Source organism: Bos indicus, chromosome 9, assembly GCF_029378745.1.
Source record: "Bos indicus isolate NIAB-ARS_2022 breed Sahiwal x Tharparkar chromosome 9, NIAB-ARS_B.indTharparkar_mat_pri_1.0, whole genome shotgun sequence".
Taxonomy (NCBI): domain Eukaryota; kingdom Metazoa; phylum Chordata; class Mammalia; order Artiodactyla; family Bovidae; genus Bos; species Bos indicus.
In genome coordinates this window covers 32,457,136-32,483,737 of record NC_091768.1, presented here as the reverse complement: position 1 = coordinate 32,483,737, position 26,602 = coordinate 32,457,136, and the positions used below count along the sequence as shown (strand labels likewise).

At 43.1% G+C, this 26,602-nt stretch overlaps 1 protein-coding gene across 3 annotated transcripts in view; it reads right to left on the bottom strand.

The window, feature by feature from the left end:
* Positions 1 to 376: 376 nt before the first annotated feature.
* Positions 377 to 26,602, bottom strand: part of MCM9 (minichromosome maintenance 9 homologous recombination repair factor) — a 132,048-nt gene continuing 105,822 nt past the window's right edge. The window contains exons 14-16 of one of the 3 annotated variants that reach the window (XM_070795907.1): positions 22,293 to 22,430; positions 13,686 to 14,754; positions 377 to 7,472 (exon numbers count right to left, since the gene is read on the bottom strand). The gene's annotated coding sequence lies outside the window, so the exon portion shown is untranslated. Of the gene's footprint in view, positions 14,755 to 22,292; positions 22,431 to 26,602 lie in introns of all 3 variants that reach the window. The other 2 variants (XM_070795905.1, XM_070795904.1) reach the window with 2 other exon arrangements.

Sequence of the window (26,602 nt, the reverse complement as noted above, 5' to 3'; positions counted from 1 at the left end):
GTCCTAGAAACATGGAGCTGGGGTCTGTGGCAGGAGAATGGGCAGGGTGGGGGCTCTGCATTTCCTTTTCTCAGCTTCTATATTAGAAGAAAGCACAGAAAATTAATGAGCTAAATTTTCCATTAGAGAAGTTAGCACCAAAATAAACCCTAAGAAAACAGGAGGAAAGAACTAACAAAGATATGAACAAAAACTATGAAAACAGAAAACAAAGATACAGTAAATATAATCAATAAAACCTAAAATGTTTCTTAGAAAAGACTAACATGTAGACAAATCTCTGACAATATTTATTAAGAAAAAAGAAAGCATAAATAGAGTTTGTAATGAAAAGGATATAGCAGATAAAAAGTTGAAAATACAATGAAAAATTAAGTTGAAAATAACAATGGAAAATTTAATGCTGAGTATTTAAACGTAGATGGAATAGACAGATTTGAGGTCTATTCATACAAAAGCATACAGAAATTTCAACAAGTAAACTGAAGTTACATGAATAAATAGGCTAAATCTTATAAGAATAAGTTAAAAAACACAAGCTGTAAGAGGATTTATATAGTATGTTACATTTAGATAGAATTTCAAAGCATGTAAAACAATATTACATGTATTTTTATGGATAAATTAATATATAACACAAATGTAAACCATGCACAGAAATGTTAAACATCAAATTCACTATGGTATTTATTTCTGGGAAGGAAGGGAAAGAAATGAGGGATCTCAACTCCATCTGTAATGTAAAATGCAAAGTGCTCCACAAGTACAAATTATTATAGAAAAATAATACGAATATTCTAAGATTTCTCAAATGGCACAAATGCTTTAACATTTCATTACTTTATAAGACACATCAAGTCCTTGGCTTATGCCAATCCTCATACACCAAAGCTTATAGTATTTGAATTGTAAACTTTTGAGACCTATAATTAATGAGAAATAGCAGACAGAATAAGTAATCTTAATGTATTGGAGGCTCCTAAGGTAGTTTTTGCTGGTATCAAAATAGTTCAGTGAGCCATAAACATCATTTCAATGCAGGTCCCCATCCTTTGCAAAGTGCATCAGTCCATTCAACTCTGGACTTAATGTTCTCATAACCCTTTATTTCCTAAGACAAGTAAAGCTGTAATATCTTCATCCAATTCTCAGAAAGTCTCTACATTTCAAAATCACAAACCTTTCCCAAGTTTGCATATTAAGACAAATGAGAAGCTAAAATGGGATTCAAGTTCATTGAAAAAGAAAGGAGATGGGAGAAAGCACTGTTTGTATTGGGCAAACAAGATAGTCTTTGTTCTATTAATATATCAAAGGCGAGATAAATATCAGATATAATTAATATTTCACTCGTTCTGGAAGATTTTTCCAAGTGCCTTAAAAGTAGTACTTCTTGCCTAGATTTCAAAGTGAAAATTTGTAAACACTTTTTAAACCTCTGTACTAAAAGAATGAGTTTCCCAGGTGGTGCTAGTGGTAAAGAACCTGCCTGCCAATGCAGCAGACATAAGAGATGAGGGTTCTATCCTTGGATTGGGAAGGTACCCTGGAGGAGGGCATGGCAACCCACTCCAGTAGTCTTACCTGGAGAATCCCATGGATAGAGGAGCCTGGCGGGCTATGGTCCATAACATTGCAGAGTTGGACACTACTCAAGTGACTTAGCATGCACACGTGCACACTAAAAGAATTATGTAGAAATGAGTTGATGCCAGAAAGGGACAAAGAAATTCCAAAGTCCCATGTTAGGTAAGCAAGAAGGAACCAAGGGATTTTGGATAAATGAGAACTGACCAATCTGTGAATGCTCTGACCGTGTTTTGAAGATGTAGAAGATCAAAGAAATAAAATGCTCATAGCAATCTAGTAGTCAGGGACTACTGAGTAAGTGACCTTGACCATCCCCGGCGGTCCCAGGACTGAGAGGCTCTGCTCTGCCTCCTTAGGGTGAGTGACTACAAGGTCTAGTGATTTCCTTGGCAGATAGAATCCCTTAAGAGAAGTGATGACTCCAATATAGTGATTGTATTCTGAATTAAAAGGACCATGAACCTCCAGAATACGGACCAGAAAAAAAACCCATGCCTTGAATCAAAAGGGTGGGAGGAGAATGGTACCGTATTTCAGTCCGACTGTGACACCCCTGTTAGAAGCTTCTGCTATGACAGCTGACTGTCCAGGGTGGAGCTCATGAAGTGAGACTGGAATACCCATGAGCATGGTCTGGGAGGCTGTGCAAGCCAGAGAACTGGAATGCAGGCACCAAACAGGGCTGGACATAATGTGTGCAGAGGCCCCGGAACACAGCAAATAAGGAAGGCAGGGATGCTGAAGGGAGAGAGAATCTGCAAAGAAAAGCAAAAGATGAAGTTAGGATAAAGACAGATGATGAAGATAAAGAGGACCGAAGGTCAAGGGTTAGGCTGACACAATAATGAATAATGTACAGAATCTAAAAGATAAGTTCTGGTGGGCAGGATTAGACATCAGAACTAAACCCCTGTGTTTCGCTTAGCAGGACTTTCATCACTCTAAGAACCATAGTGATGGACCCAGAGCCTTAGCCTCTAGCTCCAAAGCCCTTTGGACTACCAGCTAGACTTACCAGCGTTTTCTTTGCGGTCTGGCTTATAGCTCCACTCTGCATGACAGCTGGCACAAGAATCCTTTTTGTTCCCAGTTACTCCACTTTGGGAGCTATCTTATTCCAGCGCATCGGTGTCTCCAGTGAGTCTGAGCTCCTATTATTTCCAACTTTCCATTTGTCCTCTCCACTTTCTTTATTCCAACAATCTGACTTCCTGGCCCTGCTCTTGACCACTGACCTCTGGTATTTTCTTTAAAGGTCATCCTTTGGGACGGAGCTTCCTGACAGATACCTTGGGGTTCTATCAATGCCTGCGTTGTAGAATGAAACAGTGAGCAGCACAGTCAAATAGAGCCAAATGTCAAAGACAAAGAATGAATGGAGACAACACCACGGGTGGTGTCTGAGGGAGTGGTTTCAAGAACACAAACACAGATGGACCTGGAGGGCATTATGCTTGTGAAATAAGTCAGAGAAAGACAAACTCTGTGCATTATCAGTTATGTGTGGAATCTAAAAAAGAAAACAAACGAATATAGCGCAACAAACAGATCTAGAGAACAAATCAGTGGTTACCACTGGGAAGAAGGAAGTGGGAGGGGCAAGACAGAGAGATGGGATTAAGAAGTACAAACTACCACATATGAAATAAATAAGCTACAAGAATGTAATGCACAGCACAGGGATTGTAGCCAATATTTTATAATAAGTTTAAATGAAGTGTAATCTACGAAAATATTGAATCACTATGTTGTACACCTGAAACTAATATAATATTGCAAATTAACTATAGTTCAATCAAAATAAATAGCTCAATGGTTCTCAAAAACAAAACACAAACTTGAGAGTCTAAAAGAGAGGGAGTGTCAGGAAAAGATGAAGATAAGCCAGACAACAAAAGGATGTACAGCCACTATGGAGAACAGTGTGGAGATTCCTTTCTATTCCTGAAAATAGATCTGCCATATGACCCAGCAATCCCACTGCTGGGCATACACACTGAGGAAAACAGAATTGAAAGAGACACGTATACTCCAATGTTCATCGCAGCACTGTTTACAATAGCCAGGACATGGAAGCAACCTAGATGTCCATTGGCAGACGAATGGATAAGAAAGCTGTGGTACATATATACAATGGAATATTACTCAGCTATTAAAAAGAATGCATTTGAATCAGGTCTAATGAGGTGGATGAAACTGGAGCCTATTATACAGAGTTGAAGTAAGTCAGAAAGAAAAACATCAATACAGTATATTAATGCATATATATGGAATTTAGAAAGATGCTAATGATGACCCTATATGTGAGACAGCAAAAGAGACAGATGTAAAGAACAGACTTTTGGACTCTGTGGGAGAAGCCGAGGGTGGGATGATTTGAGAGAATAGCATTGAAACATGTATATTACCATATGTGAAGTAGATCACCAGTCCAGATTTGATGCATGAAACAGGACACTCAAAGCTGGTGCACTGAGATGACCCTGAGGGATGGGATGGGGAGGGAGTTGAGAGAGGGGTTTGGGAAGGGGAACACATGTACACTCATGGCTGATTCATGTCAATGTATGGCAAAACCACCCCAATATTGTAAAGTAGTTAGCTTCCAATTAAAATAAATAAATAAATTAAAAAAAAAAAAAAAGGATGGCCACATGAAGCAAGTAGGCTGAGGCAGTTTTCTGACCCACTTCTAAATGTCTTCATTTCCCTCCTACCCCAGAGGGAACGGCTCTCGGAATGAGACCAGTGGAAACTTTCAGGACAAAGGCAATTGGAAACGGCTAGCTTAGGTGCCATGTGCAATGAGATGGCATTTCCTTACAGCAGCTTCTGATAAGGACATGCTTTCAGCCGCTGTCTGCTTACTGCTCCTTCAAAAGGAAGCTCAGTGTCCTAGCTGTCTGTTCTTGCCCCTGCTAACCAGAGAAAGAGAGAATCTCGGCCAGTCCCTGGAGAGGACTCTGGAACTATCTTTTCTAACCTAGTTGGAGCAGTCATCTTGCTTTCTCAACATCCTGTTCTTGGCCTTTAAATCTCAGCATGAAACAAGAGCTACTGTATTTGAAAGTTGCTAAGAGAGGAATTCTTAGGTGGATGTTAAATAGATTTAGTGTGGAGACCATTTCACGAAATATATCAAATCACTCTATTGTACACCTGTAACTAATATAATGCTATATGTCAAGTACAGCTCAATTAAAAATTAAAGGTAGTAAAGAAAAAATAATCCTTTGGCCACTCCATGCAGCTCGAGGGATCTTAATTCCCCAATCAGGGAATGAACCCAGGCTCACAGCAGTGGAGAGCGCCAAGTGCTAACCACTGGGCCACCAGCAAAGTCCCAAGGAAAATAATTGTTTGAAAAACAGATAAATAAGCATTAATTACATTTGCCAAAGTAGTTGCTCATTTTCAATGATATCACCATAGGCTATCTTTAAAATTTACTGAACAAAGGTTTGCCATAATTATTAGTTGACCAGCTCCCTGAAGGTATTGTTCGTTTTCAGATGATTATAAATATTTTTTTTCTCCTAACAGCCACACAGATAAAAATTAACATCCTGGGATAAAAATTAAATATATATATATATATATGTGTGTGTGTGTATATTTTTTTCTCAGTCAAAATTTGGCATCACAGTTTGGTTTGGAAAGTAAGTTTGCAAGAATTTCATGGAGTGTAAAGAAACACTCCTGTGCTAAATTGTAGTTTAGATCGTTGGAGTTGCTTTGCCTGAGAGAAACCAACAAATGCTTAAGGGTAATAACACTTAAACATTCCATACAACACTTGTAAATTCATTATCACATGTTCTCTGTTCTTTCATCTGGATCGACACCATCTGTCGCTTGATGGTTCCTATCAGTGCCAAAGAGCGTGTAAACAAACCCTACAGTTTGTATTATTTTCATTCCCTTATGAACCTTGTTCATCCAATTTGTGTCAAGTGGCTTCAGGAGGCTGTGGGAAGAGGCGGGGAATCCACACAGACCCTGGAGCCTTCCTACAAGTACAACGTTGGTGGGAGGGATAAACTGCCAGTAAATTACACCCACTGAACATCAGTTCAATTTCCCTTTTGTTTTTAAAGTGACCTAGGGGAGCCGGGGGCTTCCCAAGTGACACTAGTGGTTGGTAAAGAACCTGCCTGCCAATGCTGAAGACATAAGAGATGTGGGTTAGATCCCTGGGTCGGGAAGGTCCTCTAGAGGAGGGCATGGCAACCCACTCCAGTATCCTTGCCTGGAGAATCCCATGGACAGAGGAGCCTGGAGGGCTATGGTCCATAGGGTCGCAAGAGTCAAGCATGACTGAAGCTACTTAGCACGCACGCAGGGGAACAGAACTCAGGTGTTTAATGGAAAGAATGAGGGCTTGAAAGCCCAAAACAGCAGGTCTGATTCTCTATTCAATCACATAAATGTAACCTTGGGCCGATCAATGACTCTAATCTCCAATTTTCTCATTTGTAAAATATAAGTTAACATCTCACAGAGATTTTGCATGAATTTAATCAGTGTAATTTAATTCATGGAGGCTCCTGAAGTCAGATCTGTTAGAGTTCAAATTCTGGCTCAACTATTTATTTGCTGTGTGAATCTGGTCAAGTTGCTTAAAGTCTTTAAAGCCTCAGGTTCCTCAGGATAGGTATGTGTGTGTGTATGTGTGTGTGTGTGTGTGTGCTTAGTCGCTCAGTCGTGTCTGACTCTTTGCAACCCCATGAACTGTAGCCTGGGCTCCTTTGTCCATGGCGATTCTCCAGGCATGAACACTGGAGTGGGTTGTCATGCCCTCCTCCAGGGGATCTTTCCAACCCAGGGATCAAACCCAGGTGTCCCTCATTGCAGGTAGATTCTTTATCGTCTGAGCCACCAGGGAAGCCCAAGAATACCGGAGTGGGTAGCCTATCCCTTCTTCAGGGGATCTTTCCAGCCCAGGAATCGAACCAGGGTCTCCTGAATTGCAGGTGGATACTTTACCAGCTGAGCCACCAGGGAAGCCCTCAGTATAGGTAATATCCATACAAATAATTCCTATCTTATTGGGTAGTTGCGCCGAGCAAATGAGATTATCTATAGAAGAAATGTAGCATGGTACCTGGCACATAGCAAGTGCTCAAATGCATGTTAGCTGTTATAGGAAGCACCACACACAGTAAATTATTTCTGGTTCTCTTAACTAGGTTGCGGATTAATAGGAGGCAGTTGTGCTAGCTATGCCCAAAGGCACTCTTCTGACAAAGCATTTCTTTCTCTTTTCCTTCTTTTCTCCTTTCAAGAATGTTCTGGTACACATTAGCAAAACGCCTTAGGGGAAGGGAGCCAGAAAGGCTTTAAGTGTATTTCCTTCACAAGGAAATCCATGTGCTTTCAGAAGAAGCTAGGTCTCAGAAAGGGGCCAGTTAGAGTAAGTGCCCAAGACCGTAAATAAAGCACAAAAGAAGAGACCCTGTGAGTCGGAATTTAAGAGGATTCATTAACACTATTTTTCTTTACGTGCTTTTTAAAAAAGTATGAATTGTGGTTGGTTGAGAGACTGAATTTTATTTAAGAGGGAATTGTGTGGGAGTTTCAAACACTCGAACTACCTTCCTTTGGGTAGTAATTAAATTTTTAGCTTTGGAAAAATGTTCAGAGTGCAGATGGATTAGCGTGAAGTTTTAGGTTGAGACTGTAACCTGGCCACACCACTGACCCCAGGCAGACGCCCACACCTCCCAGCCTTGCCTGGGCCTCTCTGGGGTCTCAGGAGATTCAGCGACTTCCTTGCTTTGTGGGAGTGTCCCCCGCACCCAGCGAACATCTAGGGCCGAGCATCATCTTTCCTGACTGTGTGCAGCTGCGATTCACATCACAGGCCGATCCTGATGTTCATCCTGTGTTAGGAAAAGATGGACAGTTATGATTTTCACTATAATGGCTTCTGCAGAGTTTTGCCATTTTGTAACTCCCCCTCTTTTCCTTTTTGTAAAATGGTTTTCTCTTCCGCAGATCTACTAAATGAATATGCTTATAATAGTGATATTTCATGGTTACCAGGCACTGTTGGGGAAGTGGGGGCGTTATTGTTCAATGGTACAGAGATGAAAACGTTCTGGAGATGGGTAGTGATGATGTTTACACAACACTGTGTATATACTTATTGCCAGTGAATCCTGCACTTAAAAATGGTTAAAGCCGTAAATTTTCTGTAATGTATGGGATTTTTTTTTTCACGATAAAGTGCTATTTCAGCATCCTGGTTTCATCAATTTATATAGACACAAGATTTTCTAGGCAGAGAGTAGCAGGTGGCTTGGGTGTTAATGGCCTCCCATTTGGGGATGGAAACTCATGATAAAAATGTTGCCTTATTCAGGTGGGTGGCGACCCTACTGAGGTGACCAGAATACTGTGCCCCCTCGTTAGCATATGAATTCATTGCACAGATTTAGATGCTTCAGAAGTACTTGAAGATTTGCCTTTTTTGAAATTCTAAGCACCCTCCTTTCAATGTCATCACTTTTTCAGGACTGGCTTAGCTGTCAAGAGAAGAATAAGCGTAAGAGACAATACTTCCCGTTTGTGGTGAAGTCAGTTCTCAACCTCTGGTTCCTGTTAATGAAAGGTTTTGACTGGCTCTGGTCTAATCCTGGTTCCATAACTGTAGTCCAGGTTCTGGGGAGCACGCGGTTCGTGGTGGGTACAGGGCCACAGCACCACCAGACATATGGCTCCAGTGACTTTGACAGCCGCCAGGGGTGGTGCTCAGGACAAGCATCACGTTCCCCTGAAGATCCTCCCAGGAGTTCCCATCCTGGCTGTTGATCAGCCCCTGTCCGTTCATCCATCCATCCAGATAGGTGGGGATACATCACAAAAAAATTACTACTCAAAGACAAATTCAATTTTCATATTGAATTATTATCCAGTTAATTCTAGCTACATAGATAATGTACTTGGGTAACAATTTGAAAACATGTTTCCAGTTCCCTTCCCTCCATCAATTTAGTTCTCTAAAAATGCAAAAGATTAACACAATTACCTTAATGTTATGATTAATTGGATATCTGTCATGCTGGATTGTCATAACTTAATGTTTCACCAGCTTCCCAAACCAAGTCTTTTTAGTAGTTTCCCTTTTTATTCTATTAAAAAAAGAAATCTTGGTCTGAGAAGCCTGAAAAAAAAAACCTTCAACGTACACCAAAAACATTTCCTAGCTTTTATTCTCCATTGATATTTGCAATTTCCCAGACAGGGAAAATATTATAAGAAAAATTCTACGCGGCTTTCCTAAGATGCCCAATTGTGACAAGCAAAAGCCAATTTAAAGATCTTTTCGGCACCCTCTGGTGGCTGAGCTGGAAAAGGAAATAGCAACCCACTCTAGTATTCTTGCCTGGAGAATCCCATAGACAGAGGAGCCTGGGGCGGGCTTCAGTCCATGGGGTCGTGAAGAGTTGGACACGACTGAGCGACTAACACACTGGTGGCTGAGCAGAGTCACGAGTTCGGCGTTCAGACCCAGAAGGCCAGTGATCTCTGAGGTTTTTTTAAATGGCCATCACTAAATTTTCCATTCATCATTGCAATTGTATCCAGATCAGGAAAGCAGGAGGGAGTGGAAAGAATTTGGAATCACGAGACTTGGACCTGAATCACAGCTCTGTCATTTACCAGTTATGTGAACCCACGTCTGGCCAGCAAGTTTCCATAGAGCTGAGGTTGAATCTGGAATTTCTCATCGGAGATAAGAGGCGATGTCAAAACTAAAGGCATATATGATTTAATTTCTGTCCAGAAAAGGCAATTGCATAGAGACAAAATGTAGGTTAGTGGTTGCCTGGAGTTGGGATGGGAAAGGGGATTAATTGTAAACAGGCATGAAAGATCTCAGTGAGGTCAGGAAAATGTCCTAAAACTGTATTGTGGTGATGGTAGCATAAGATAGTAAGCTTACTAAAAATCATTGTAATGTACATTGAAAATGAGTGAACTTCATGATCTGTAAATTATGCCTCAATAAAGGTGTTTTTAAAAACAACAGGAAGGGGCTTCCCTGGTGGTTCAGTGGTAAAGAATCCACCTGCCAACGCGGGAGACACGGATTTGATTCCTGAAGCGGGAACTTATCACATGCCGCGGGGCAATTAAGCCCGTGTGCCACAACTATTGAGGCTGTGCTCTAGAGCCAGGGAGCCGCGACTACTAACGCCGGCTGCCCTTGAGCCTGTGTTCTGCAACAAGAAGAGAAGCCGCCATATTGAGAAGCCCACGCATCGCAATGAGAGAAAAGCCCCGGTTTGCTGCAACTAGAGAAAAGCCTGCACAGCAAGACCAAGCACAGCCAAAAATTAATTCATTCATTTAATTAAAAAAAAAACAAAACAGGGAGGGTGGGGAAACAGAGTGGATAACTCGGAAATCCAGGTAGAGCTAGGAAGCTTGTACCTTGTACCTGGGTAGAAGGAAAGGGGAATGTGGGGGGAGGACGTGGTCAGCAGGAAAAACGCCTAGGTTTGGAACATGATTGTGTCCACTTTCCATTGTCCATAGCTCTGCCCAGTTGCATCACCTGAGGTTCGCAGGCTGGAGGAGGAAATGTCACTGCTTCCCAGCTCAGCCTCCTATTGTAGAGGCAGGGGCTTCTAAGGGCCTCACACAGACAGTCTGGCCATTCAGGGACATTTCTGACAGAAGGAAGACCATTAAAGCAGACATCTTGATGCAGTTACATCAAAGTGACCATAATGAAATGTAAAATCTGTGTTTCCTTCATAACTTTTCTCCATAAAAGGTAATCTGATGTGGTTGGGGAATAAGATGAGACTAAGGAGAGGGCTGGGAGAGAATGTCTTTTTTTCACATTACTTACTAATAGAAACCTTGAAAGTGTGAGGATTTACAGAAGTATCAGGACAGCATCCGGAGAAGGCAATGGCACCCCACTCCAGTACTCTTGCTTGGGAAATCCCCTGGACGGAGGAGCCTGGTAGGCTGCAGTCCATGGGGCCGCTAGGAGTCGGACACGACTGAGCGACTTCACTTTGACTTTTCACTTTCATGCATTGGAGAAGGAAATAGCAACCCACTCTAGAGTTCTTGCCTGGAGAATCCCAGGGACGGGGGAGCCTGGTGGGCTGCCGTCTATGGAGTCGCACAGAGTCAGACATGACTGAAGCGACTTAGCAGCAGCAGCAGCAGCAGGAGAGTATCTGTCAAGCTGGGTAGAAGGAAACTTATTAGGAACTCTAAGAGAGATGATAAATGAATTTTGTTAGTTTAGCTTTTTATTTTTAGAAAAAAAAAAGAACAGAAAGAAAAAGAAAATAAAAATAAAACACAGAAAGTTTATTAGTAAATAGCATTATATCATGTATACCAAACGGGCTTACTACCCTCAGTATAACAGACACAAACCATAGAAAAATGGGCAAAGGATCAGTACAGGTAAATCACAAAAGGAAAAAATAATTGAAGAAATATGATGTCAACATAAGAAACATCATTTAACCTGGCTACGAATTAATAAATGTTACTAAGAAAACAAGCTTTTTTATCACCTATGAAATTGGCAAAGATTATGAAGATTGATGCTGATTATCCTTAGTGCTCGGGTAAATTGTTACAACTTTCTGGAGGGTAATTTGGCACTACACTCAAAATGTAAATATGGATACCTTCTGGCCCAGCAATTTCACTTTTGAGATTACTTTGTGCTAATAATTATGCTAATAATTAATTTCACATGTGTGAAAAGATATATACACACATTAGGATGTTCATGACTGAGTTAATTATAAAGGCAAAAAATATAGAAAAGGTGTTCTCAAACACCCTTCAACAGGAATTTGATTAATATTGTACACCTGTTTGATATAATATCTGCAGTAATTAAAAATGGATGTGATCTGTTACATATCTGGGTCACAGAGAAATGTTTATAGTATGTTGCTAAGTAAAAAATATCAGCATCATAATAGTGTAGAAGATATGACTCCATTTTTGTTTACAATAATAGTGTGTCTCCCTGTGTGATGGACTGAAGGTGCACTGCCCAGATGCCTCTTCTAAAAAGGACTTGTTGCTGTCAGCCTGTTCAGGAACTGCCCAGCTGCAGGGCTACTTCTCCCCATGTCCCACCCTCCTGAGCAGAGAGGCAGGGGTGGGTTGGCCATTTCAACTCAATAGTGAACATCATTGATGGGTTATTTTTCAATTCAGAGCTCCCAGTCAGATCTGCCAAGGTTGCAACATAGCTCGAGTTCTCTCTCTACATGATTCTGTTTTCATCCCTTTCTTTCCAAGGGTGTTGACCCCAAGACAGTTCTTAAGAAATATCCTGCACAATAAACTCCATTTCAGCATCTGCTTCCCAGAAAACTCAAACCAGTGATTTTCATACTGTCCAGTGAACACATTCTGGAAAAGCTTTCATCAAGTATTTTGTTTCGGATGGGTTGTATGCCATAATTTTTGGCACTGTCTTATTCTTTTAAAATAAATATGTGTGTTTTCTTTTCATCAGATGAAGATAATATAGCAGTTTTTCACTTGGGAAAATAAAGAGAAAAATTAACAGCTTGATTCTATTCTGGTCAAGATGACCACATCTAAGTATCCATATTGAAATGGCAGCATTCAAGCCATTTGGTGCTTGGCCTTCTGCATGGGGAAGGTGAGCTGTTCTGAACACCCTCCTGGCCTACACCCTTCCTACTGCTCTAGCTCTTGGTTCTGGTGGGCGTTTTGGCCTGACTCTCTGCAGGTTATCAGAATATTGTTGAGGTTGCCTGTGCAGTGTGAGATGCAATTGGCGGGGGCGGCGTGAGGGTCCACTGAAGGAGATGTGCGTCCACGTGGATGGGAGTAGGTGCACACCGAATGCTACATGTTGATAACTTCTCAAGCCTCCAGGGAGTCTCTCCTTTTTCATCATGAGTGGGTGGAACCTGTGTGCTGGGAGGGGAGCCAGGTGATACCTGCCCTCGAGATTCCTTAGCTCAGAGCCTTGAGCTGTTTGGAAAATTATCTTATACCACCTATACCAGAAGAATCCATCTACTAGCTTTCTTCTGAGTATCTTGTGGCCTTTCCAGATTTTGGTCACATTCTTGGGGCCACGTTGAGGGGTGTATGAAGACTACAGGGTTAGATGCCATTGCTGCTGAGAACAAAGTATATTATTGCATGGCTCACACAGTCTTAGGAAGTAGTGAATTAGTTATTGCAGCAAAGACCACGAGTCTTCACATGCTCTGAACATCTATTCTGGTCCCCTCGTCTCTGAGATTACCCAAGGAACTGGTGTCCAAGATACAAGTCCTGTCTTAAGTTTTCTCCCAGATGTGTATGAAAAAAAATACTGATAAAAGTTCTTCCTTTCTTCTTCAGCCAAAAAAACCCCACCATGCAGTTCAAACTCTTATGGTCTTAGCCCCGAGTGCAAAACATATGTCAGAAACAAGCTGCCTCCTACAAAACAGAAATAGAGTCACAGATGTAGAAAACAAGTTTATGGTTACTAGGGGGAGACAGAGGGGTGAGGGATAAGTTGGGAGGCTGGGACTGACACATATATGTCGTGTCTGCCTCTGTGTGACCCCATGGCAGACAGCCGCCAGGCTCCTCTGTCCATGGGATTCTCCAGGCAAGAATACTAGAGTGGGTTGCCATGCCCTCCTCCAGGGCATCTTCCCAATCCACGGATCAAACCCAGGTCTCCTGCATTGCAGGCAGATTCCTTACTGTCCGAGTTTCCAGAGAAGTCCTTTCTATGTAAAACAGACAATTAATAAGGACCTATGGTATAGTACAGGGAACTCTACTCAGTACTCTGTAATGACCGGTATGGGAAAAGAACCTGAAAAAGAGTGGATGTGTGTATACGTATATCGGACTGACTTTGCTGTACTCCTGAAACCAGCACCACACTGTAAATCAATTACATTCCAATAAAAATTAAAAAACAAACAAACAAACAAAAAACAAACAAGGGACTTTAAGCTGAAACGTGGTATCAGTCAAACCAATCTGCAGCACAGCAAACTGAGCTGGAGATCCTCGCCAGCTCCGTAGTTGTGGACTAAACACCTGGAAAGTAATACCTCTGAGCTGTGGTGTGGAGCCGGCGGGCAAACCACAGCTGGCGATGGCTGGTCTACTGGGACTCCTGGGGTCCACGCACATCTGTAGGAGGGTTGGCAAAACCAGTTGTGTGACTTCTCAGTCTGATGGACTCACAGTACAAAGACGTAGCTGAAAGTGGTTTCAGAGCTTTATTAAGCATTATTAGTTTCTGTAAACAAGCCAGAAATCAAAGCCAGATGACTGAACTTTGAATAGTCAGAAAACTGAGTTGATTAGAAATAAGACTACTGATGTACAAATACACTTTGCTTCTGATGCCTGACAAATATAGTTTTGCTGCAGTTGTTTAAGATACCGCCTCTCATGGTTGGTGAGGAAACAAATATGCTCTGAATGTGCAAAGCAGAGACATTGTGTAACATGGGGCCTGAGGGCAGCGACCATATGGTTCACTTCTGCTGACAAGCGAGATCCTTGCTAGACTGGCTGTGAAGAGCTGCAGGAGTTATTGGAATTTCTGTGTTACCAAGGGAGAATTAAGGAATATTTACCGACTGGGTTTCTATGGATCCATATTTACTAGCAAAATCCCAGTGTGAATAAGGTCATAAAATCAGTCATTTATTTAATATTCGCTGTGAGGCACTCTGCTAAGTCCTGATGCTAAAACAGAGCATTTGAAATAACTGTTGTAATGTGTGGCCATCTTATGCAGAACACAGAAAGCCTGTAGCTATTTGCAGCTCCCAGCATTGCAAAATCTATGCCAAAACATGCAGAGTGAAAGACACATAAAGGCATACACACACACACACACACACACACACACACACACAGTGCTTTCTGGGCATGGAGAAGAAAGCTAAGTGTCCCTCTAGTTAAATGATACATTCTCTAACCTTTTTGATATTTGCAAGCTAATTTAAGCTCTGAAGATGTCTTCTGTGTTGGGTGATCTCCGGGATGCCCCGGGGTGGCTGCGGATCCCAGAAGTTAACATTGAAGTGTCGGAATTTTTGTTCTTTTCCTGCAGAGGTACATAGAGCTCCATTGTCTGTTCTCTCAGGCGGCTCTTGCTGGCAGATTCTGTGTACAATCACAGAGGGCAATTCTCTTTCACTAGGGATGAGAACGCTGGGGGAGCAGCTCCCCTCTGCCCAGAGTGCCACTTGCTCCGGCCCCAGCTGCATGGGGAGGAGACGGCTGGGGCCAGCATGGGGAGGAGCTCGGACTCCACACCAGCAGCAAAGGCAGAGCCCCCAGCATCCTAGCTTCCCCAGGCCTGACAAACGCCCGTGTCTGTGCTGAAAGTCCAGCTTGGAGAGGCTCCTCTCGGATGACACCTAGAGATGACTGAAGGAAACTGAATTCTGGGCAACCAACCGGAAAGGAATTGAGTGGAAGCAAAGTAAGGCTTGTCTCCCCTCTGTGTGCATTTGTGGGGTGTCTTGGGTGTGCTGTGGGTGAGGTGGGGAGTCCTGAGGGGTAGTGAGGAAGCACTGACAACTCTTGTTGAGAAGCATCCAGTTAGATTTCTACCTCATGGGATGAGACAACAAATACGAAATATTTCCAGTGGATGTTTTCATTTGTAAACAAAACCACAAAGAAAGAAAAAACAGAACTTCTCAGTGAAGAAAAAAGAGGTTGTGGGCAGAGCTGAAAAAAAGAATATTTAGGAGCCCCCAATAGCATTTTGTGAGTGATTTGAGGTGGAAAGCAAGAGAGAAGGAAGCTTTCAAGCCAAGAACCAGATCTCTGGTCTTTCAGATTCAGGGCTCCTACATCCTTCTCTCCGAAGTGGAGGCAAGGAAGACTTTGCCTCAATCACCCACCTCTCACCCACCACCTACCCAGGCTGCTCTGTCTCTGTCTCAAACAAGGCAGTCTCTGAATTCTTTACTATGACAATTACTTCATTTTGCTGCAAATAATGAAAACATTTTTGAACCAAATTTCTCTGTGGTCTGAAAATGGGGACAGGGCTGTGCCTCTGAATGAGGCTGTTAAGATCCTCGAGATGGTTCACCTTTTAGGACTCCAAGGGTGTGCCCTGAGACGGGAACTGAGATTCTGGAAGCTTCTGAGGTGTGTTCCAGGTCTTCAAGTCATTGGGAGAACCATGTCTGACCTCACGTGTTCAGTCGTGTCTGACTCTTTGCAAGCCCGTAGACTACAGCCCCTTAGGCTATCCTATCCACGGAATTTTCCAAGGCGAAGAAGACTGGAGTGTTTGCCATTTCCTACTCCAGGGAATTTTCCTGACCCAGGGATCGAACCCACATCTCCGCATCTCCTGCATCTGCAGGTGGATTCTTTACCACTGAGCTCCATGGGAAGCCCATTCTGATCTCACAAAGACATGTTAATAAGAAGACTTATCCGGATAAATCTTAGGACTCCATAATCTCCACACGTAGCCTCTGAAGGAATTCTGTTTCCAAAACCATTTTTAATCTCATAAAGTCCAAAGAAAGTCAGAAAAGACTTTCTTTCCTTTTCATTAACTAGGGGGAAAAAATCCCTAATGCATTTTTTTGCAGTGGGCTAAAGTCCCCTTTCCAGGCTAATTGGAAATGCAGGAAACAAAACATCGATGTTGGCCTTTTGGTGGAGATGGGCTCAGGAGGCGCTGAGTCCCACAGCGGAGGTGCTGTGACCAGGTGCAGGCAGCGGCCTCCACACTGAAGGGCGCAGTAATCGTCTCTCCCTAGGTTCTCAGGCAATTGAGAGCTACGTTACTTAAGATTCCACGTGAAGTTATCGATCTCTTTGCTTAAATAAATGAATTTTTAAGGACATCCCATCTAGTCACACTGTCTTGAGTTCTGGCTGTGTCTTATTTGGTGGGAGATGGAGGGTAATTCTCCTTGTTGCTTTTACACATTGTGTGACAATTCTTGTCCCAGACTGGCTTTTCAAGAATGTTGTATACAAAAAAAGTCCTGGAGGATAGAGATAGAGTCTCTTTTGGGGGCTGAGGTCAGATCCGTTTTCTGGTGAGGATAATAAAGGCATTGTCTGTCTCCAGAACAAAGGTTGGGTAGGTTTGCTGCTGCTAAGTCGCTTCAGTCATGTCCGACTCTGTGCGACCCCATAGATGGCAGCCCACCAGGCTCCCCTGTCCCTGGGATTCTCCAGGCAAGAACACTGGAGTGGGTTGCCATTTCCGTCTCCAATGCATGCAAGTGAAAAGTGAAAATGAAGTCTCTCAGTCGTGTCTGAGCCTTAACGACCCCATGGACTGCAGCCTACCAGGCTCCTCCGACCATGAGATTTTCCAGGCAAGAGTACTGGAGTGGGGTGCCATTGCCTTCTCCGACTATTAGAAAGATTGGAGGTTTTCTAAGCTCACAGTTCCTCAGCTTTGACATAGATCTGTGTGCACGGCAGCCACCTGTGCCCACATCAGCATCACTCCCATGGGTCTTGGGGCTCCAGAGGAAGCCATGAGAACGTGAAGCTCAACGCTGCCTGCTGTGCTGTAACAATGTCCTCTGTCTCTGAAAAAGGGCTCTGTGTCTCCCACCTGGATCCCTGAAGCTGTGACCGGCAAACTTGTTAGCCAACAAGCAGGGTAAAAATTTCAGCCTCCTCACAATTATTGACATTATTTTGTCATCTCTTTGGGTCATCATTTCATTTGAAGTTGGGGGAAATGCTGTGAGGATGTGATAAGGACAAGAAAGGTAAATCGAGTAGCTAGTGTGAGTGTACTGATGCTCTCACCAGGGGCCTGTCAGCTCCCCGGCTCTCTTTACTCTTTCCTTGTCCCCATCAAAGCTAGCAACAGGCCAGGGTATGGTGCGGCACACCCTGAGTTCTGCAGGGCAGTGACTGCCTTTGTATACTAATCACTCTGCAATCCATGAATCTCTGTTTCTTACAATAGTTTTGAAAGTTAGGAACTATTCCTGAACTGAAGCTGAGAAGGGTTAAGAAACTTGCCCAGGTGGCATTAGTGGTAAAGAACCCGCCTGCCAGTGCAAGAAATGCAGGAGATGCATGTTCAAGCCCTGGGTTGGAAAGATCCCCTGGAGGAGGAAATGGCAGCCCACTCCAGAATTCTTGCCTGGAGAATCCCATGGATAGAGGAGCCTGGCGGGCTAAAGTCCAGATCAGATCAGATCAGTCGCTCAGTCATGTCCGACTCTTTGCGACCCCATGAATCACAGCACGCCAGGCCCCCCTGTCCATCACCAACTCCCGGAGTTCACTCAGACTCACGCCCGTCGAGTCAGTGATGCCATCCAGCCATCTCATCCTCTGTCGTCCCCTTCTCCTCCTGCTCACAATCCCTCCAACATCAGAGTCTTTTCCAATGAGTCAACTCTTGTGTGAGGTGACCAAAGTACTGGAGTTTCAGCTTCAGCATCATTCCTTCCAAAGAAATCCTAGGGCTGATCCGTTCAGAACGGACTGGTTGGATCTCCTTGTAGTCCAAGGGACTCTCAAGAGTCTTCTCCAACACCACAGTTCAAAAGCATCAATTCTTCAGTGCTCAGCCTTTTTCACAGTCCAACTCTCACATCCATACATGACCACAGGAAAAACCATAGCCTTGACTAGACGAATCTTTGTTGGCAAAGTAATGTCTCTACTTTTCAATATGCTATCTAGGTTGGTCATAACTTTCCTTCCAAGGAGTAAGCGTCTTTTAATTTCATGGCTGCAGTCACCATCTGCAGTGATTTGGGAGCCCAGAAAAATAAAGTCTGACACTGTTTCCACTGTTTCCCCATCTATTTCCCATGAAGTGGTGGGACCAGATGCCATGATCTTCATTTTCTGAATGTTGAGCTTTAAGCCAACTTTTACACTCTCCACTTTCACCTTCATCAAGAGGCTTTTGAGTTCCTCTTCACTTTCTGCCATAAGGGTGGTGTCATCTGCATATCTGAGGTGATTGATATTTCTCCCGGCAATCTTGATTCCAGCTTGTGTTTCTTCCAGTCCAGCGTTTCTCATGATGTACTCTGCATATAGGTTAAATAAACAGGGTGACAATATCCAGCCTTGACGTACTCCTTTTCCTATTTGGAACCAGTCTGTTGTTCCATGTCCAGTTCTAACTGTTGCTTCCTGACCTGCATAGAAATTTCTCAAGAGGCAGATCAGGTGGTCTGGTATTCCCATGTCTTTCAGAATTTTCCACAGTTTATTGTGATCCACACAGTCAAAGGCTTTAGCATAGTCAATAAAGCAGAAATAGATGTTTTTCTGGAACTTTCTTGCCTTTTCCATGATCCAGCAGATGTTGGCAATTTGATCTCTGGTTCCTCTGCCTTTTCTAAAACCAGCTTGAACATCAGGAAGTTCACGGTTCACATATTGCTGAAGCCTGGCTTGGAGAATTTTGAGCATTACTTTACTAGCGTGTGAGATGAGTGCAATTGTGCAGTAGTTTGAGCATTCTTTGGCATTGCCTTTCTTTGGGATTGGAATGAAAACTGACCTTTTCCAGTCCTGTGGCCACTGCTGAGTTTTCCAAATTTGCTGGCATATTGAGTGCAGCACTTTCGCAGCATCATCTTTCAGGATTTGGAATAGCTGAGCTGGAATTTCATCACCTCCACTAGCTTTGTTCGTAGTGATGCTTTCTAAGGCCCACTTGACTTCACATTCCAGGATGTCTGGCTCTAGGTCAGTGATCACACCATTGTGATTATCTGGGTCGTGAAGATCTTTTTTGTACAGTTCTTCTGTGTATTCTTGCCATCTCTTCTTATTATCTTCTGCTTCTGTTAGGTCCATACCATTTCTGTCCTTTATCGAGCCCATCTTTGCATGAAATGTTCCTTTGGTATCTCTGATTTTCTTGAAGAGATCCCTAGTCTTCCCCATTTTGTTGTTTTCCTCTATTTCTTTGCATTGATCGCTGAAGAAGGCTTTCTTATCTCTTCTTGCTATTCTTTGGAACTCTGCATTCAGATGTTTATATCTTTCCTTTTCTCCTTTGCTTTTTGCTTCTCTTCTTTTCACAGCTATTTGTAAGCCCTCCCCAGACAGCCATTTTGCTTTTCTGCATTTCTTTTCCATGGGGATGGTCTTGATCCCTGTCTCCTGTACAATGTCACGAACCTCATTCCATAGCTCATCAGGCACTCTATCTATCAGATCTAGGCCCTTAAATCTATTTCTCACTTCCACTGTATAATCATAAGGGATTTGATTTAGGTCATACCTGAGTGGTCTAATGGTTTTCCCTACTTTCTTCAATTTAAGTCTGATTTTGGCAATAAGGAGTTCATGGTCTGAGCCACAGTCAGCTCCTGGTCTTGTTTTTGCTGACTGTATAGAGCTTCTCCATCTTTGGCTGCAAAGAATATAATCAATCTGATTTTGGTGTTGCCCATCTGATGATGTCCATGTATAGAGTCTTCTCTTGTGTTGTTGGAAGAGGGTGTTTGTTATGACCAGTGCGTTTTCTTGGCAAAACTCTATTAGTCTTTGCCCTGCTTCATTCTGTATTCCAAGGCCAAATTTGCCTATCACTCCAGGTGTTTCTTGACTTCCTACTTTTGCATTCCAGGGGGAGCCTGGTGGGCTGCTGTCTATGGGGTCGCACAGAGTCAGACACGACTAAAGTGACTTAGCAGCAGCAGCCGCCCCTATAATGAAAAGGACATCTTTTTTGGGTGTTAGTTCTGAAAGGTCTTGTATGTCTTCATAGAACTGTTCAACTTCAGCTTCTTCAGTGTTACTGGTTGGGGCATAGACTTGGATTACTGTGATATTTGAATGGTTTGCCTTGGAAACGAACAGAGATCATTCTGTCATTTTTGAGATTGCATCCAAGTACTGCATTTCAGACTCTTTTGTTGACCATGATGGCCACTCCATTTCTTCTGAGAGATTCCTGCCCGCAGTAGTAGATATAATGGTCATCTGAGTTAAGTTCACCCATTCCAGTCCATTTCAGTTCACTGATTCCTAGAATGTCAACATTCACTTTTGCCATCTCTTGTTTGACCACTTCCAATTTGCCTTGATTCATGGACCTGACATTCCAGGTTCCTATGCAATATTGCTCTTTACAGCATCAGACCTTGCTTCTATCACCAGTCACATCCACAGCTGGGTATTGTTTTAGCTTTGGCTCCATCCCTTCATTCTTTCTGGAGTTATGTCTCCACTGATCTCCAGTAGCATATTGGGCACCTACTGACCTGGGGAGTTCCTCTTTCAGTATCCTATCATTTTGCCTTTTCATACTGTTCATGGGGTTCTCAAGGCAAGTATACTCAAGTGGTTTGCCATTCCCTTCTCCAGTGCACCACATTCTGTCAGATCTCTCCACCATGACCCGCCCGTCTTGGGTTGCCCCATGGGCATGGCTTAGTTTCATTGAGTTAGACAAGGCTGTGGTCCTAGTGTGATTAGATTGACTAGTTTTCTGTGAGTATGGTTTCAGTGTGTCTGCCCTCTGATGCCCTCTTGCAACACCTACCGTCTTACTTGGGTTTCTCTTACCTTGGACTTGAGGTATCTCTTCACGACTGCTCCAGCCAAGTGCAGCCATTGCTCCTTACCTTGGCTACAGTCCATGGGGTTACAAAGAGTTGGGCATGACTGAAGTGACTTAGCACAGCCCAGTGATAGAGGCAGGATGCCCACCTGTATTCCTACCCTTATATTCCTGATGCTGTGATGGACTCTCTGAGTGTAGGATATTACAGATGATAATTATCTTCCAACAGGTGTTTTTAGTCTACTTAGAGAGAAGAGATTATGTAAGTTGAAAGGTAAAGGGACCCTCTCAGAGTAAGAATTAAACAGCAGCAGAGCCAGGCAGGGAAGTTGCCCACTGCTAGGTGCAGTGAACCATGCTGTGAGAGGCACGTGGACAGAGGGGTTTAGCCTGGAGGAGCCCCGTGTGAGCTGGGACTGGAGTCTGTGGCTTCCAGTACCTCACACAGGTACTTAATGATATCTCCACATCACCACCTCCACTCACTTTCTCTTGACATTCCCCCTCCTTCTGTTGTCACTTTGTTGTCTTCAGCAAGGCTGGTAGCAAAGTTCACATCCTCCCACCACAACACCTGCTGCCTCCGTTATGCAAATGAAATTTCCAGGGAAAACAGAAAATGTTGCAGCTGTGCTGTCGGCCAGTCTGCTTAACTTCCTCTCAAGTGACTGCTACTACCCCATTTCCTGATTTGCTGCCCTATTTTATTTGATCTGTATTACTGCCAATCCACGGGCTTCCCGGATGGTGCAATGGTAAAGAATTTGCCTGCCAATGCAGGAGACACAGGAGATGCAGGTTCGATCCCTGGGTCAAGAATCCCCTGGAGTAGGACATGGCAACCCACTCCAGTATCCTTGCCTGGGAAAATCCACAGACAGAGGAGCCTGGTGGGCTACAGTCCATGGGGTCAAAAAGAGTCGGACACGAGTTAGCGCGCTCTGCGCGCACGCGCGCGCACACACACACACACACATTGCCAATCCACAGCAGTTCCCTCACCTTTTCCCATTAGCATCTCTTCTTGAATGTAGAGTTATTGACAGTATTTCTTTACGACTGACTTAGAAATCTCTGCGTGGAAATGGGCTGAGAAGGACTGAGTCATGCATGATCTAAGACAACAATAACAGGAAGTATAAGTTGAGCTGACCTTTGACAGCAATGAGAAAGTAATCCATGACCTCAGCTTTCAGTCCAAGGTGTTTAATACGCATCCACCGGAAGCCCCAGCTCACGTCTCCAAGTCTTCTCCATGGGGGCTCATTTGAGGGATGGCTGCAGTCCAGTCCTGCGTTTCCAGGAAATGAGACTTCAGTTCCTTATGGTGTTAATTTAAAAGAAAGCCATGTTGATGGTTCTTGAAAGGGGAAGAGCATTTGAAAAAAAGATGCTGAATGAAAAGATAGAAAAATCCATAACCCATTTTCATTTTTAGTCCTCTGGTACCCGCCACTGCAAAACTGAAGCTGTGAAATTGTATTCTTTGAGCAGGTGGCAGAACGTCTATATTTCCGAGCTCCTCTGTTTTTCTTGAGTTCACCAAACTCTTGGCTCTGGGAATGCCTTCAGGGCACAGATTTGAAAACAAAAGTGTGTTTACAAATTCACCCTCACCACCAGTTGTAATATTACTATATTTTCCCAGGAGAATTTTTATTTATCGCTGCCTTTGGGATAGTGCCAGGGACAAACACACTCTAAAATATATCAGGGTTCAGTAGTTTCCTGTTAATTTGAACTATCATCAGAGTAGAGTTGGAGAAAATTATATAGTTAAGAAGCCATCTGGAGAGACAAGAGATGCAAAAGACCAAAGAATATAAAAGGAATAGAGAGATGGTTCTGAACGTTAGGAGAATGACCAGCATTGCTACCTGGGAATAACTGGATTGATTCTAAGCATGGAGGCTAACCGGGAAGTCCCAGTGCTGGACAAGAAACTTGAAAATTCTTTTCTTTCTGCTCAGATGTTTCTTTCAGCTGTCCTCATTCTGTTCAGGCCGTGTAGCCTGGGTCTTTTGAACAGTGAAGGAGTAAAACAAAGAGCAATGATGAGACGAAAGACAGGGGACAGGCTTGGCCAGGGAGGGGGCACCCGCAGCCAGCTCCTAAAACGAGAGAAGGAAAGTCAAGAATGAAGACATCTTTGAGTCTGTTTACCAACAGCCTTTGACTAATTCTACAAACAGTCAAACCAACCACAGTGTGCAGCTGGTCAGCCCAGCCCGCTGCTGGCCATGGTTTGGACTGATGTTAATCACTACGACTGCACACCTCCTCTCTCTGAGTGACTCGTCTGAGTTGTACCCTTGGCACAGTAGGAGATGCTTTCAATATCCAAAATCATCAGGTTTGTGGCATGTGTGTATGTGTGTGTATATGTGTGTGTGCACATGCACAGGCTCACAGGGGCCACAAATTGTAGGAGAGAGAAATTTTCAGCCCAGTCAGATTTGGCCTTCGGTATTATTCTATTTTGGCTTGTGGAACAAGCTTTATTTCTAGTTTATGTTTTAAATTCTTTAAAAAAATTTTTTCTTCCATTTTAATGTGAAAAATGTGACACACTCTTAAAGTAATAGAATCTTAAGATGAAGGAGGAGATGTCATGAAAGTTGCGTATGACTCCAGTGGGATTCTGTGTAGTAAGTAGTAGTCATGTTAGTTGCTCAGTTCTGTCTGACTCTTTGCAATCCCAGGGACTGTAGCCCGCCATGCTCCTCTATCCATGGGATTCTTCAGGCAACAATACTGGAGTGGGTAGCCATTTCCTTCTCCAGGGGCTCTTCCTGACCCAGGGACTGAACCTAGGTCTCCAGCACTGAAGGCAGATTCTTTATGTCTGAGTCACCAGGGAAGCCCATGACTCTATGTATTAACCCTAGTATGTGTATTTCTGCCTGTGTCTCGGGCCCGGGCACAACTTTGTCTGCTTTTGTCCCTACATCACTTCTTTTAAACTGTCTATTTGTCTATTTCCATGTCTCCTCTGTTTTTGCCTGCTTTCCCCACACTTTCCTTTTTTCCCATTTTTTTTTCAAAGTTAGACTGAACATCAACCACTGTATTGTATTGTTTCTAAGAATTATAAAATTCTTGCTTCTCCCTGAATCCAGTAGTTTTTCATGCAGGCACTTCAGTTGAACTTTGAAATTTCAGTGCCCTTGAGAAAAAAAAATTTTTTGGCTTGAATATTTCCCCGATCCAGATGAGTTTCCCAGAAATGTCCATCAGGTCACCCCTCCATTCATCTACAGAAAATATTGATGCCTTTCAATGTTCAAGGCTAGAAAGAAAAAGTCAGTAAAAGGAGACTCTAGACTCTCAGGTACATAGAGAAATGAGACAATACTTAACAAAAAAATGAAACATTTCATTAAACTACTTGATTTTAAACTTTTCAAAACAAGAAAAATATGGCTCTATAAAGTATGAATGGCTCAGCTGGCAAAGAATCTGCCTGCAGTGTGGGAGACCTGCGTTCAATCCATGGGGTGGGAAGATCCCCTGGAGAAGGGAAAGGCTACCCGCTCCAGTATTCTGGCCTGGAGAATTCCATGGACTGTGTAGTCCATGGGGTCGCAAAGAGTCAGACACTACTGAGCGACTTTCACTTACTTACATGAAGTAGCAATGGGAAATGTGACAACTTGGTCAAAGTTTGAAAATTTTTCGAATCTACAAACAGAGTTTTTCAGTCTTAAAACAATTTGGACCTATGACTAGATGCTCCCTAATTTATTTCTCAGAAAACAGACCTTCGAAGAGCCTCAGGCTATACATTTTCCAGAATCCTGGACACAGTGAAACCACCAGAGCTGCTGGCACCAGCTCACAGGTAGTCAGTACTAAATACATGCGGGTTGAAATTCATTAGAGAAAAAGTAAGTATGCTGGAAATTAGTTTTCCCCTGGAATGTACTATTACACTTTCTAAGAATCTCTCAATTGCCTATAATTGCTGGAAGGCCTCATGTTTCACACCAATAATTCCAGTATTAGTGGGAAACTCAGAAGACATGAGGAAAGACGGAATTCATTATTAATGAAGTACTGTCGCCCTCTAAGGAAATGCTGTGCACTTAACGCCCCGCTTACCTCATCGTCCATCAATAAATCCATGCTCTCTAATTGTTTATGGCTTCCCTCGGTAGGCTCACTGGAGGGGATGACAGCCAATTAGCAAGCATGCTTTGGCCTTAATTACGCTGCCCTTTCCTGTCTATGACACTACCTAATATGAATGGAGGCTGTGGCTGCTTTATTTTACTCCCATTATGAGAATGCCCATTTATTAACTTAATAAAATGAATTACTTTAAAACATGATCCAATTAAAGCTTCTCTTATCTAATAAAATGCATATTTTTTTTAAAGGAGGAGGGGAATTTACTTAGAAGATTTCTATTTTGCCTCCCCCTTCTCTCACTTCTTTTTTAAAAAAAAATATAATTTTATTTACTTATTTTTGGCTGGGATGGGTCTTTGTTGCTGCTCACGGGCTTTTCTCTAGCTGTGGTGAGCGGGGACTACTCCTTGTCTCAGTGTGTGAGCTTCTCCATGTGGTGGCTGCTCTAGTTGGAAGCATGAGCTCCAGGGCACGCGGGCTTCAGTGGTTGTGGCTCCCGGGCCCCAGAGCACAGGCTCAATAGTTGTGGTGCACGGGCTCGCTTGCTCTGTGGAGTGTGGGATCTTCCTGGATCAGGGGTTGAATTCATGTCTCCTGCATTGGCAGGCCAATTCTTTACCACTGAGCCACCAGGGAAGCCCCTGAGCGTCTTCTCACTCATGGGTCTATGAGGGTATTATTTTGCCAGGGCTGCTGTAAAGAAGTGCCACCGACTGGGTGGCTGAAACCACAGAAATGCATTTTCTTGAAATTCTGGAGACTAGAAATTTGAGATCAAAGTGCTGGTAGGATTGGTTTCTTCTAAGGGCTCTGTGACCTGTGACTTCCGCATTGGTGTCAGATTGCCCCCTTCTTAGGAGGACACCTGTGAGACTGGATTAGGGCCCACCCTAATGGACCTGTCTGAGCATAATCACCTCTTATAAGGCCCTTTTTCCAAATACAGTCACATTCCAAGGTACTCGGGGTTAGGACTTCGACATATAAAATTTGAGGGGATGCAATTCAGTCCCTGACTATGAGGATGTGGTGACATTTGTGGGGAGAGGCATTGAGTGTATGGCTAAAGACTGCTTCCAGAGCCAGACCATCTGGGTTCAGATTTCAGCTTTTCCACTTTCCTCTGTGTGACTTTGGGCAAGTCACTGAAATTCTCTGGCCTTTAGTTCCTCTGTCTATAAAATGGACTAATAATGATACCTACCTCAGGGGGCTTTCTATGAAGAGTAAATAAGTACTTTATAAATAAAAACCCTTTTTAAATGTTTGTTACAATTATTTCAAGCCTTTTCCTTAAAATGCTTAAAGACTGCTTATACATTTTCCTCATAA